Here is a 14,771-nt window from a genome sequence, read left to right on the forward strand (position 1 = left end):
TGTTCTGCAGCTCCCCCCAAGTTCTCTCTGCACAGCCAAGGCACGGCGGGGATGGAGCTGAGTGGGATGGCAGCTCCCTGCCTCTCACCTCTGGTGCTCTGAAACCGGCTTGGCTGGCTGCTCCCACACAGTGTGTTACTGGCTTGCCCAGCAGGTAAAGAACCCAGATTTGGGACGCCACTGGGGTGTCCGTAAGGGGTCCTGGGCGGCCCTTATGGGGTCCTGGGGGGGACTCTTGCAGGCCAGAGGGAGTCTGGGGCAGTTTTTCAAGGATCTGGGGGTCCCCTCTGGTGCCTCTGGGGAGGGTTTTGTGGCTGGAGAGGGCCGAGCTGGTTTCAAGAAGTGCTTCCTCCCTTTCTCCAGCCCACCCAGCTCCCCCGACACCATCACCCCCCCAGGTTGGTGGGTGCCCGCAGTGCCAGCCTGTCCCACTGGGTCGGGCACTGAGGGGGGCACAGCCCCAGCCGCGGGATGGGAGGAGGACTCCGTCCCCTCCCTCAGCAGCTTCTCGGCTAGCGGATGAAGGAACGGAACTCAAGTCGACACAGGAGAAGCAAGGAGTGTGGGGGAGACCCCCAGATCCTGCCCCAGACCCTCAGCCTGTGCCCTGCCCTGCCTGCGCTGGGCAGCCCTGCCCGCCTGCTGAGGAGGGGGTGCTGCCCACGGGCCCCGATAGAGGAGACAGGGTATAGTGGGCTCTCTTCTCTCTCCTCCTCTGCAGGGCAACCGAGGAGGCAGCACCCACTGGGCTCCCTGCCAACCATATACCATCGAAGCAGTGATGCCTCTCTCTACCCCCTGCCCCCCCCCAAGCCCCCAGGTCCCCCTGCCCTCCTCTGCCACCCATAGGTCCTATCAGTGGGGACAGCTCCTTCTGGTCCAGGCACCCCCCGGGCTCCTGGGCCCCCCGAGGGCCACCCCAAGAGCCCCTGCAGCCTGTGCTCGCTGGCCAACTCGGAGGACTGCAGCAGCCTGTTGAGGAGCAGCTCCTCTCCCCAGAGATCCCTCTACCACTTCCTGGAGCCCTGGCCCAGTGCAGCAACAGAGCCAGTGGTGCTCACACACTCAGGACACCCCCGCTCTCCCATGGCTGCTGGTGGGGCAGTGGGGAAACTGGGGCTGGTCCTCAGCCAGGAGCCTCCACAGGAGCTGCCAGCAGGGACCGAGAAAGAGTGGGTTCCCAGGCAGGGGACGGAACTGAGCGTGGAAGCATACGCTGTGAAGCTCTGAGCTGCTGCGTGGTGCCAGGTCTATCCAACGTCAGGCAGTACGTTCCCAGGAGATGTCACCGCTAACAACTCTTCCGAGGAAGTGGGGCCGTTTCTGTAGTCGTAGCCTGCCTGGAGAAAGAGCCCCACGGAGCCAATAGTCTGCTGAGCAGCAAGGGAGCAGAGTCGCTGACTCTCAACCAAGGACTGAAGTACAGCAACTCACTCTATTGCCTTCCCCCTTCGCCCGCTGCCTCCCACAGTCACCAGGGAGCTCCAAGTGAGGGGACCCCTCCCCCACTCCCCCAAATCTGCCCAACACCTCCAAAGCTCCCTCAAGACACGGGACTCCTCACACACATCTCCACTCCCCACACCGACAACCCTGCCTCCCCCCCAAAGCTCCAAAAAGCAGCAGTCCTTAGGGCAGACTCCTTAAGCTGACTCCACAGCTACGGCTCCCCGTCGGCTCTGGGGGAGACAACGGGGCCCCGGGGCTCTCCGTGGGCTTTAAGGGGGTCCCAGGGCTGCCCACGGGCTCCCAGCAATGCCCGTGCCCACCACCCACCCCCGCTTCAGGGGGCCCAGCGCTGACACCCTCCACCCCATCTCGGGGGTACCTGGGGGGGCTCGGCCGTGGGCTGGAGGCGGGCGAAGGGGGCACGGCCGGGCTGACCTGCCGGGGGGGGCTGAGAGCGGAGCCCAGAGCGGAGCCAAGCGCCCGGACAGGCCGGCCCCGGGCACCCTGCGCTGCGGCCGGGGCTGCCGCCACCTGCGGGGAGCGAGCGGGGGGTGAGGGGGGGCAGCGGGGGACGGGGGGCCTGAATCGGCCCTGTTCCCTCCGGGGACCCCCCAGTCAGCTCTGCCCCCCCCAAACAGGCCCAGGCCGCCCCCCGCGCCCCCCAGCCCGGTCCCGCCACCCCACAAATCCCCCGAACTGGCCCTGGACACCTCCGCTCCTCCCGCTGCCGCTGCCGCTGCCGCCGCCTCCGCCGCCGCCGCCCCGCCCGCGCACGCTCCCGCTCCCGCTCCCGCTCCCGCCCACCCTCGGCCCCGGTCCGACCGGGTACCGTCTCGCCCGGTACCGACCATCGCAGCTCCCGACCGCCGACGCACACCGGAAGTGCTCCCCTTCGCGTCCGCCCAACCGCGCATGCGCCGAGGGGCAAACCCGGGCCACGCCCCCCAGCACCGCCCCTGCCCTCATCACCGCACCACCGCTTCTTTCCGCCTCGGGCAGTGCGAGGCCGAAACCAGCCCAGCGCTTCCCCAAATGCGCCGGGACCTCCGAAACCAGCCCAGCCTTCCCCAAAATGAGCCGGACAGCCGTCTGCAGAGCTCCGCCAGCCCCCCCGACGGACATCACGGGGATGGGGGGAAAGAAAACAACCAGAAAGGTACTGAAAATAACGTGGAGACGGTGCTTAGAGATCCTTCCGAGAGGCAAAACACGGCCTTTGTTCTCATTTTTGAACACGGGGTTTCGCAGTGCTTCGCGGGCAGTGGTTATCCAGGGGCATCAGCTATCCCGGGAAGCGAACGTTCCCATCCCGTGTGGCAAAAGTCCACTCGCATGAATAACTTAGACAAAACCAGCCCACAAGAGGCACGTTTGGTCACCCTTTGCTTGAAGCTTCGCTAAAACTGTATACTCAGATTGGCCCTGTCCTGCAGTTTCTTTCCCAGAGTTTTGCCCCAAACCCACGCTTCTAGCCCCGCTCCCCAAGCCCTCCCTCGGGGCCCACCACCTTTCCCCAGCCCGGCCTGTCCTTAAAGCTTTTCTTTCCACACACGGCCCTTTCCACTCAGCTCCCTCCGGGGCCTCCTCTCTCACAGGCACCTCACAGCCCTGCAAACCTCCCTCTCCCGAAAACCCATTCCCCCCTCGCTCCCCCCTCACGCAACACCTCTTCCCCTCACACACTCGCTCCCACCCCCCTCACCATCCTCTCTCCTCCCCTCCCCCTCCCCCCATCTTTCGCCCCCCCTTCCCCTCTCCTCCCATTCAAAATGGCCCTTCCCTCCCCCTCTCGCCTTTTCCTGCCTCAGCCCCCGCCCCCCGCTCAGGTGACACCGCACACAGCCGCCATGAGGCGCGGCGGGGAGGGCCGGGGCTGTGAGAGGCGATGGCGGGGAGGGAATTTTCGGCTTTTCTCCTCTTCTTTTCATCTCAGGCTTCGGGCAGCCCCGCGTGGGCGGCTGGAGATCCCCCCCTCCCCTTCCAGGAGTGGCCCCGGCCCTGGGGCGGCCCCGCCTCCCTCCTCCCCACAGGCTCTCCTCAGGGAGAGCCCCCAAATCTGTCCCCCGGGCGGCCCCACAGCCTCCTGTGTGTCCGGGAATGGGGTTTCCTTCAGGGAGAGCCCCCAAATCCATCTCTGTCATTGCCCTACAGCCTCCTGCATGGCTGGGAGCAGTGATTCCCTCAGGGATAGATCCCCCCTCATCCCCAAACCTATCCCCAGGGTGGTCCCACAGCCTTCTGCATGGCTGGGAGCAGTGTTTCCCTCAGGGAGAGCCCCCAAATCCATCCCCAGGGTGGTCCCACAGCCGCCTGTGTGGCCAGGAACGGCGTTTCCCCCATGGATGGAGCCCTCTCCTTCCCCCTACCGCACTCCTGGGCAGCCTTTTCCTCCCTCCCACCTTCTCCCCACAGCTCTTCCAGGGCTGGGAAAACACTCCTGCCCTTTCTCTTCCTGCGGGTTTTGAATAGAGCCCCCTGTCTTCCCAGCCCACACGTAGGGTCTGGGCAGCTCCACGCCTTGTGTTTGAAGCGGGAATTGGGATATTTCAGTTTTCTTCTGCCATCAGGCATGGTTGTGAAAGGGCCAGTTGTAGTGGTTAGGCTTTGGTGGGTGAGTAACAGCAAATCTTATTGAACTTTTCCTTTTTTTCAGATTTTGTGTAAGGGGCTCGTTGTCCTCACGCCCGCGAGTTCTGCTCCAGGTCAAGCGAAGCCCCATGGAACTGGCCCTAAGGGCGGCGGCGGCCATGGACCAGCGACCCTTTGGCGTCGAGAACGTGGTTTATTTTGAGGTGAATCTCCCTGTTTTTCTTGAAAAGCGGGGGGCTGGTTTGTAGCGAGGCTTAAAACCCCGGGTTGTGCCTGAGTGTGGGGCTGATTTCAACCTCAGGGGCTGCGACTCCGTCCTCAGGGGCTCCGACTCACAGCCCTGGCAGCACCGTCAGTGCGCCAGGCTTGGCATTCTCTTGTATTTTGAAGGGTTTCTTACGGATCGGCAGCAGCCGGGGATATTTAGCAGCTGTGTATTGGTGGTGGAATCCGTGTGGTGAAAAGATCTTTGGGGTAAAGAGGTGAATAGGTGGTTTGTTTTTTTTTCACCTCGAGAATGTTTCTTGTTGCCTTGTACCTGTAAAAAGATGTTCAAATCGTTAAGGTGTTCAAATCGTTTCATAAAATTACCCCCTAGACAGGAATATGTTTTGTGGTTGGTTTGAGGTTTTTTTATGAGTCCTTTCAGCCTGCTCTCCAGGTGGAAATGGGCAATGCAAAGGCATTACAATGATAGATTTGCTAAATCTGTTGCCAAGGTCTATATTAGTGGCTTTCCCTGAAGCGGGGAAAAGACGTCCTGTTTAATTCTTGTTTGCATTTCAAATTCTCTGTGAAATGGATTAAGCAGAGAGGGCTTCTTTTTGTGGGTCTGCCCTTGGGAGGAGAACGCCTTTAGGAAAAGGCTTTTCTGGAGGGGATGGAGAACTTAATTGCTGATGTCTCTAAAAGCGCACCCTGTTTGGGTGCTTTGAATTTTCCAGTGTGGGAAAAGCCGCAGAAGTGTGTATTTCTGTCCAGCTGCAGAGAAATGGGTAATACTGAGCCCTACAATAGCTTGGTTGTTTTTTTTCCCCTGTGTGATGACTGGTGTGGAGGGAGTTTGTACCAAAGAGTCAACTTCTGATTGTGGGCAGCCCCTGTTTTAGGAACTGTTGCGCAGATTGCTTATCGATGCAACTGCTGCCGCGACTCCCGCACTCCCTGCTGCTGTCAAGCTTTTATTACTTGTTCTGAAAAGCTCTCGAAATACGTGCAGAGCTGCGCGGCTCCCCCGAGCCAGGTGTCCACGGCCACTGCCTCCTCGGCTCCTGTTGGCCATGGCTGACTATTTTCAGCAGGATTCGAATATGTCTGTGTGCTCCTCCTTCCTTTTTAGCCATCTGTTATTTGAGTTTGGGACTCGGAGGCCTTACTGTCTTCCTGCACTCTGTTTTTTATCACTGTTGACAGTTCTGGATTCACCAATAACAGTACTCAGCGCTTACATCTGGAACGCCCTGAAAACAATGAACTCATTAATCCAGGGCCAAAGGTTTAGAAATAAATGGAACAAGGTCAAGCCTTGGGATCTTTAGTAACGTGATTCGGAGCCTCTCACCTGGCTTCTTGGTGGAGCTGGCACAGAGGTCGGTGATAATCCAAAACTGCAGAGCGAGCTGGGTGCCCGTGGAAGGGGAACTGCACTCTCAAGTGGAAATACTTGGGGTCACATTGCCTGTGGGAGGGAAAGGGACGTCAAGAGTCAACCTAAAGGAACTTCTCACCTTCAGAGGTCGCACTCTGGAGGTGACGGTTAATTGAGGGGAGTCGTGGAAGCGTGCCTTACTGAGCAACATGCTGCTGCTGGCCCGAGACTAAATATCTCCAAAGTTTGGGGTTGGTTTAAGTGCTCTTTGGTTATTAGCTGGATGTCACTCTTAGAAGCACCTCTTGCCCTGTCTGGAGGGGTTTGCTGCTGCCTCCTGCATTGGGCCGAGGGGACCGGCAGCCTTCAGGACAGGGACTTTCTCAAGTGCAGAGGCTAAACCCGGTGTGTGCTGCTTAAAAACTGCTCTGGGTGTTAGTGCGGCGGTCACGGTGAGAAATGTGTTGGCTTAGGGAGCCCGAGATTTGCATTCCTCATAACTGCGGGGGATTTTGGGGAGCCTGGGTGGTACAATCCCCTTCCTGCTCCCAGATTCCTGTCGCTGACCCGTCAGCGGGGTGTTAGCAGAGCTGATGCCCGCAGCAGGGTCGGCATGATCCCGGCATCGCCGGAGCTCTGGAGCCGAGGAATGGGAGCGTGGCCCGTTTCCATCACAGCTTGTGAGGGAAATAGTGCGGTTTGATATAGCCGGGGTGCGTAAACGGGGATTCCTCTTTGCACGTGTGCTTACAGGGTGCACGCATGTGTGTTACTTGGAGTGTTTCTTAATGCCTGTGAAGCTTTACGAGATTGGTTAATGAGCGTTGCTTTGCTGCGCAAGTGCAAAGTGTTATTTTCATGGAGAAACCAGCTCAGATGTTCCCTTTATTTTTCTTTTTTTTAAAGGCAGAATGCCTATTTTAAAGCTTTCCTTGCAGGCAGAATGACATCTGCTTTTGAGGATTGTTTCTTTCCCTGCAGGGTGGGAAAATTCTATAGCCTCGCTAAGGCCGCAGAGGAAGAAAACTTGTCAGTTTCCTGGAGCAAACTGCAGTTTGGAGAGGGGGGTGGTTTGCCAGAGCGCCTTTTAGCACCTCGTCGGGCACATTTCTTTTCCCTGGGGGGGGCTGAGGTTTAACATCGCCTTTTCATTTGCCTAGCTTTTGGTTGTATGAATTAATGGGTGTTTCAATGGGAACCACAAGACCTAATTTCTCAGTTGCCGTCTTAAAAACTGTGCAGGGACGGAAGTGGGACAGGGAGGTGACCGGAGTGAAACGCTGAAGGCTGTTAAGGCTGGAATAAGGAATGGCAGGGCTTGTTCTGGTCACCCAATATGACAATAAAAGGCCACAAGTTCCTCGTGGAGGTAAAGAACCGACAATCTGGGAGGGCGTTCAGGGATTTGCCTCATCGAAGGGTTTCCAGGGGAATACAGGGGTCACTCTCCATCTCATTCCTGGTGAGCTGCCTGCCTGTTAAGACCGTTACTGCATTATAACCACAGAGGCAGGCCCTGAGTTTAGGTTTGGGAAGCCATTAGCTAATTTTGTGGTTAATGCTTTTTTCTTTTAGAGTGAGTCTGTGACTCGGTTCTCTCTGCTGAAGATGAGACACGTCCTTCCCTCTGCTTTGGCAATGGCCGCTTTCCTTGGGCACAGGGACCGCACACCCCTCTGGTCCTTTCTCTGTAAGTAAACTGTGGCTGTGCCGCCTTCCTGCCCGGCCTGGGGAGCTTGTCCTTTACTGAATGAGAAAGCAAGTTTTTCCCTGGAAGGAAATAAAGAGATTTAAAAATCTCTGTCCTTCTGTGCAGCACTGCCATCCCAATGCAGCCTCGGGAGAGGCACCTTTCCTCCAGCGCTGGAACCATGGCAGGGAAGGGACCTGCTATATTGTTAGATGGATGAATTTTATTGTTCTTTGGCAAGAAATGAATATGGTGACAATCGTTACCCAGTCCAGCCGGCCTTAGTGGTCAGCCCCCTCCTCCCTTTCCCTGTGGGAAGGCTCCGAGGATCTCCCGGGCTATAGGAACAGGCAGGCAGTAAGGATGCTGTGCTGGGAAGCTTTGACTGCCTTTGCTATCTTCCTCCTGTGAATGGAGAGATGGATCCTCAGCACTTTGGAGCTCACCTTCCCCAAACGCTGAGTTTGCCATTTGTTATCCACAAATGATGCGATTTTCTGTGCAGGAAACAGGATTTTTCAGAAATTCCAGCACGGTATGGGAAGAAAACGCTCCTGGAACTTTTAATGCAGGTCATTCCTTTTTGGTGTCGCAATTAAAAAGTGACGTCTGTAACTTTGAAACAAATATTTGTACATATTTGTCAATGGGTGCAATTCACGTAGTCGCTGGAAGGAGAAGGGATCTTAACCGCATCTCTTATTTCAGGCTGTATCCTGATAACGCCGGGGATTGATGTCCCGCTGGGGATTTTTCTCCAGTTCCCATCTTTTGCGGCTAATTGAGCGGCAGAGATTTTCCAGCTAGACAGGCAGTGAGCTCTACGGAGGGAATGCGAGTGCAGATCTAACGTTGACTGTGATTAAACTATATTGTTAAAAGACTCCTGCCTTCCAAAGAAAGTCTGGAAAAGTGAAAAAGGATGTGCCTTTCTCCTTTGGGATTGCTTTTGTGTCAGAGGGGATGGAAACAGCCCACCGGGCTTTTGCTCCGCTCTTGGCTTTGGCTTGGAAAAAGCCCGAAACGGCTCAATCCCTGCGGGGCCGACTGTGACCCAGGTGAGGGGCAGCTGTGCCAGGAGATCCGGAGGGTCCATCTCCACACCTTCCGTGTCCAGTGAGAGATTTCCCCGAAAAGAGGGAAGTTCTGGGAGAATGGGGAGTGGTGCAATGATGAGGGTGGCGAGGAAGGCTAAAGGATGGTCTTGATGATTTTTACCGTGAGCGGGTTTTTTCATATATCTTTTGGGCAGAATGGCCGGGGACTTTGTGTTTAGGCCGATGAAGGTCAACTCTAAAATCCGCATTGGGCCATGAGTTCCAGCCCAGCGGTCAGAATAACTGCAAACCCTGGGGAAAGGGGGCTGAGGAGCGGGTGCGTGGTTGGTTCGGTGCCGGGGCTCTGCCAGCCGTCGCTGTTGCCGTTGACCTTCTCCCTGTGGATCGGCCACTTCTCCCACTGCCCCACAGCACTGCGGAGGGTCATGGAGGGTTATTTTTGGCTGGAGTATACCCCTGTGCTGGCCAGAAATGGCCAGTGCTAGCCCAGGCTGGGCTTGCCACTCAGGCTGACCTCATGATGCCGGTTGCCGGCCTCCCGCCTTCTACACAACATTCCGACGGTGGTCTTGGCCCACCGTTGCAGCTCTTCTGCTGCTGGCTGTCGGTCTCAGAGTGAACTTTGCGAGTTTGCTCAGGCTTTTGAGGAAGGAAGCGGCAATTTTCTTGCCCGATGGGGCGCAAAAGGGCTCACGTGGTGGAACGGTAATGCTGTTGGTGGCGAGAAGGGGCTGTGGGAGTTGTCAGAGGGCAGTTGGTGATGCTGTGCTGGGAAATAACTGCCATACCTGACATGTCCCCTCCTTCGAAGCGGGTGCGTGCTATCGTGCTGTTCCCAGCTCTGCTTCCTCACCTCCTCTGCCTTAACAATTTCAGTCATGTCAACATTGGCAGCGACTTTCAGGCCGAGATCCCAGACCTGCAGGACAGATCCCGGTTGGAAGAGGAGGAGGAGGGAGCGTCGCTAGTGTGGAAGCCCTGGGGAGACACCGCAACGAACCTGGAAACAAAGGACAGAGGTTTCTCTTAACGCTTTTCTTGTCAGTTCCCCCCCGAGATACTAAGGGTCGAAAACTGCACGTTTTCACAGCAGCTGTTTGTCCGTTGGGACCCTCTCCCTCCTTTCCTTGACTGCCTTCGTGGCTGGTAGCACCCGAGGGTGCTCAGATCTGATGGGACAGTGAACAGATAACTGGTGGCACTCTCAGTCGCGTCCTCTGGGAGAGACGGTCAGGGGTGTTTGTAGCTGTCCCACCTCAACTGCAGCGACCTCGGTAGAGGGGAGATCTGTCTCTGGACCTTCTGGTCCCAAAGCTGCTCTGAAGGGAGAGAGAGCGATAGTGGATAACCTGCCTTTTTTGCAGTGGCTTTTCTGGGTCTCCAGTCTGTGTGCTCTGTTTGCCCTCGGCCTTGTATCGTACCTTTTCCTCTTTCTTGATGGGAACTGACTTTCTGTTGGTTTTTGTTGCATTTCTAGTGACAAATCTGCTCAATTTCGCCTGCTCCAATGTGGTGCCGGGGGGAAGAGGCAACCTGGAGCACGCCTTGCACCGCCTGCATGAAGCCCTGGTAAGAAGCAGCTATTTTCGAATTCCTGCTGGAGTAGGACAGACTTAATTACTGGGGTGAGCTGGGAGTCGCTCCTGAGTTTTCTGTTCCGCAGGCTCGAATCCCTTTGCTAAAGGGGCAGAGTTCTTGCGTGCTGCCTGTTGGCCGCCGTCTGCATTAAGGTCTTGTGGGATGACAGACCCTGTGTATCAATAAGAGCTTGTTCTGTCTCTTGTCAATTCTGACAATTTGGAGAATAGAAGTCCTCCTACTCCTGCAGGCAGCTCTGCCTGCAGCGGGGACGAGCCCAGAAGGACTCCAGCAGCAAGCAGTGGCCGTTGGGGTGCCACAGCTTGGTCCCCGGAGATCTGCGCGGGTTCTGGTTTCTTAAAACACATCAGTGTGGATTGAGGAAATATTCCCATCGACTGCCGTGGGCGGAGGTGACCCCGACGTGCTGTTGCTGAGCATCGACTGAGCACCGTCTTCCTACAGTGGGCTGAAGAGTTGAGGTCCCTCCTGAGGGGGAATCTAAGTCTTGTTCTCTGAACTCCTGCAGGAGGGTCTGGAGATGTTGCAGTCTGGGGAACCTCAGCGACCTGAATCCCATCCCCTGGCTGATTATCATTACGCAGGTAAAGTGGAAGCAGAGCTTGTTGCTTCTCCAGGAATGCGAGCGGGTACTGCCGTTCCCTTTGTTCTGATTGAAAGAAGTGATTTTTAAAAACGTGCGAGCAACGGTTCATGTTCTTCGGGGCAGGGAAAATAGTTGTTTTAATCTGTTCCGGGGGTCTTTTGGCATGGGGAGTGCCTTGTCCCTGTATTCCAGCCCACTGCTGTCCTGTACAGTGATGCCCCACGCTGCTGTACGCTCCTCCTTTTGCATGCCGGCTTCACGGCAGCTCTGCTGGCAGCCATAACTGCTCGTGCTAACGAACTCCCTGCGGCATTGGCTAATCACTTTCCACAGGAGGAGAGATGTGGATGTGTGATGAATAACTTGTGCAGATTTCAGGTAGGCTGCGAGTGGTCTAATCATTTGCACGTGGCTGTTTCTTCCCAGGCTCAGACACTTGGACGCCCCTGGAGGAGCAGTTGTTTAAAGAGGCTTTTTATGTGCATAAGAAGAATTTCCACCTGATCCAGAAGAAGGTAAAGCCGTTAGACCGAGGCGGGTTGCGGGTTGTTAGTGTGGAGGGGAGTTTTAACCCAGAAAAGTCATCTTTTGAACGGCGTGTCGGAATCCTGTCCTTGGGATGCAGCTTCATGCTAAAAAGACACCGGTACGAAACATAATTTTCCTAATGTGTAATTACCAAAGAAATTGAATCTCTCCGGTACAAAATATGGGAAATATTAAAAGAATAATGACACATTCCGCTGACCATCGGCATATAACGTACAGTTCTGCCCTCCCAAGGCTTCTTTACGGCCCTTTCAGAAGAAGGGGGCTCGTTTTCGGCCTGATCTCACCTGTTCATTGTGCTGTGGGGACTGCAGACAGAGGGGGGGACAGACAAAGAGCACTGGATAGATTTGTTGTGGGTCTGTGCCTTCAGTGTTTTCCTGCAGTATTTCCCTCATCGATCGCTTCTGTTTTTTTCCTGACAGATTCAGACGAAGACCGTGGCCCAGTGTGTGGAATATTACTACACCTGGAAAAAACACGTCAGTTTTGGCGCCACCCGACCAGGACAGACAGCCAAAAGGCTGCAGCGAGGCACGGATGAGGTGGAGGCGGCTGAAGAGAAGGTAAGAGAACTGCCGGGGGTGGGTGCGAGATGCCCCATGGACGCATTGTCTCGGGCTCTGGGAAACGATCCCCTTTGCATTAAACTTGCTTCTGATGATTTTCGGGGATGTTTCATGACGTCCCAGTGCTCCGTCACAGGAACTGCCGGTGATCCGCCTCTGTGTGGGTGTTGCCAAAATGTTCCTTGCCAGGAAGCAGAAATGTGGCTCACAGAAATACATATTATTTAGGGTTTTTTTTTGATGGCAGCCACTGGGTAAGCATGTCACTTCAGTTCTCTGTAATTCTACTGTTCTGCTGAGGACAGTAGAAATAATATGGTTTTTCTTTCACCATCTGTCTTTGCACCCCATCCTCCCCGTCGAATTTCAGCATTGTTTTGGCTGTTTTAGCGTTCGGAGGAGCTCAGCGGGGCAGGCTGGGGCTGATAGAACGCGTTCCACCCAGCACACAAATAAACCCCTCACTGCCTGGGCCGTTTGGGGATGTTTCCAGCCAGTTTTTCGCTTTAGCTGTCCCCCTTGCTGAGGAGCAGGAGAAATGAGCACAAGCTGTCTGGTTTACAGGCTGGTTGCAGCCCAAAGAAGAGGCGCCGGCTTGGGCCCACCAAGAAGCAGAAGAGCAGCGAAAAGACGCCCCGTGGCACAGGCAGTCCCTCCCGCCATCCCGGGGACGCTCCGCGCGGGGTTGAAGGCGCAGGCGATGCAGCTGGGTTTCCCTGCGGGCAGTGTGGAAGGTGAGCTGCTCGCTTTTTCTTCTTGAAACTCACTGCTTTGGGCTCAAACAGATGGAAACTCTCCAAGATGGCTGGGGGGGAGCAGAACTAAGGGCAGCTGGAGGATTCCCACTGTCCCGCCGCCACCTGCTGCTTTTGTTGGACTTTTAGCTGAAACCGCTGTGTTTTCCTGTGCCTTTGAAGGCCTCACTGTCTCTTCCCTGAGGTGTTGGGGCACCTGTCCCATGCCGCACATGGCCACGTGTTGTCACCACCATTTGTTTAATAGCCGCTTTTCCTCTGTGCCTGTTGGAGCAACGAACCTGTCGGGATTGTTCCTGCTCAGTTCCATCCTCCTCCCGTCTCCCCTGCACTCGGGGCTCCTCCGTCTCCCGCTGACTGCAGCCTCAACGGTTTCTCTCTCTCTCTCTTTGAAGGCCCTTTCCTCCCATTACAGGCTCGGGGCGGTTCATCTCCTTGGGCGAGAATCCCAGCGTTTCTCCTTTGTTTGGCTGAGAAAAAGGTTCCACTGAAGTTCCTTCTTGCGGTTTGCGGCCCGAGGTCTCCTGCGCTGCAGTCGCTCGTGCCAAGCGACATTGCTCGTGCCACGCAGAGCCACTCGAGTTTCAGTCCGACCCGATTTTGATCCATCGTGATGTTAATTCTCCTATTTTAATCCCCAATGATCTGCCGTGTTTAACCAACGAGGTCCCACCCAGCCGGGGGTACCGGCAGAGACTGTGTGGCACCACGCAGCAAAACGCACAAGAAACTCACAAAATTAGAAGTAATAAAACGTCGTCTAACAAATTTTTTTTTCTTAGAAAAGGAGTTAAAAATCCCCGTTTGTTTTTTCCCTTCCAGGGTGTTTGGGACAGTCAACGGGAGGAACGCGCATGTGAAATACCATCGCCCACGGGAGGATCGGAAGGCCCTGGGGACGTCTTCAAAGGGCGGCGAAGCCGGCAGAAGCCCAGAGGGTGACCTCCTCCCGTTGGCAACTGGGCAACTGCCGGTGCAGCCCAGCAACCAGGTCCCTTTCCACCACTAAGAAAACCTCACCCACCATCTCTCGCCTCCAGCAGCGCCTGAGCTCTGCGGAGGGTCCACCACCAGAGGTCACCCCCACTCCAGAAAGACCCAGAAGATAAGAACAGCAGAGAATAAGGTATTGTATTTAATAGTGTTTCCCCCTTAGGTGATAGTGACGTGTAGATTTTCGGTCTTAGTTAGGCATCTTTTAGCTCTTAGTTTTAGGCTTTAGTGTTGTTCTGATAGGAGTAAGGTTTGTTGTTCTTCTGAGAGGAGTAAGGTTTTTTTTTATGTGTTCTCCTCAATTTATTAAATTGAGCTGTTGAACGTTCAAGTCCTGGGGCTGCTCTTGCTGGGTTTGAGCCAGAAATAATCGAAGCCGTCAAAACCCGTTCTGTGCGGTTGGTGGTGCGAAGCAAAGGAGAACCTGGGCCTGCGCCACACAGTGCTGTTCCCGGGTTGGTTTTCCCACTGGAGAGCGCAGCGGCACTGCCATGACAAAGCCGGCAGCAGGATTGGGGCGGGTGAAGGCATTGGATGTCTGCGAGGCCTCTTGGTTATTTGCCAGAGTCGGCGTTGGCCTTTCGTGCTGCGCTGTAGCGCCCATCGGTGTTTGTTTGCACAAATAACGCAGCGTTTGGCAGTGACAATGGTGGTTGGGTTAGTTCAGGGAATGACATCTAAAGAAGGGGGCTGGTCTCTGCTGGCGGTGTACCGGGAGGGAGAAAAGGTTTACTTTTCGTTGCCAGGCCACCTGATTTTCATGGCTTTGGGTTTTTTTTGTTTTTTTTTTTTTGTTGTTTTGGTTTGGTTTTTTTTTTGTGTGGCTGAATATTCCCGCCCGGTTGAAGCAAATCTGTATTTTGGTTCTGTTTTGTCTTTAAAGTATTGATCTTCAGGTCTGGGCCATGGTAAACTTCTTTCCCCGAAGCGCCCGCTTTGCAGAGCGGGTACGAACATTCTCCTTTTGTTTCCCATCACTTGTATTTATAAAAAAACTACCCTAAAAGTCAGAAGAGGCATCGGCGTGTTCACACCTCTTCCCTAAGCCTGCTCCTCACTGCCGGTGCTGCCCAAGCGATGCCAAAAAGGCGGGAGTTTGGGAAAAATACCCGGCACCCTATCTAACTGTGGTGTCCAAAACCCCGCGGGTCGATTTAACCCCCCACTGACCCAGGGAAGGGCTCCACGTGCCAGTTCCTGTTCCAAGTCTTGTTGCTGTTTCACATTGATTCTAAAAAATCAGAATGTGGATGCAAGAACAGAATTTGGACCAGATTCTCCGGCACCAGGACAGTGCACCGATGCTCCAGGGCGCTTTCCCCAGCAGCGAAGGCCTGGTCTGGCAG

The sequence above is a fragment of the Vanellus vanellus genome (genome assembly GCF_965231255.1).
Source record: "Vanellus vanellus genome assembly, contig: HAP1_SCAFFOLD_230, whole genome shotgun sequence".
Classification (NCBI taxonomy): Eukaryota; Metazoa; Chordata; class Aves; order Charadriiformes; family Charadriidae; genus Vanellus; species Vanellus vanellus.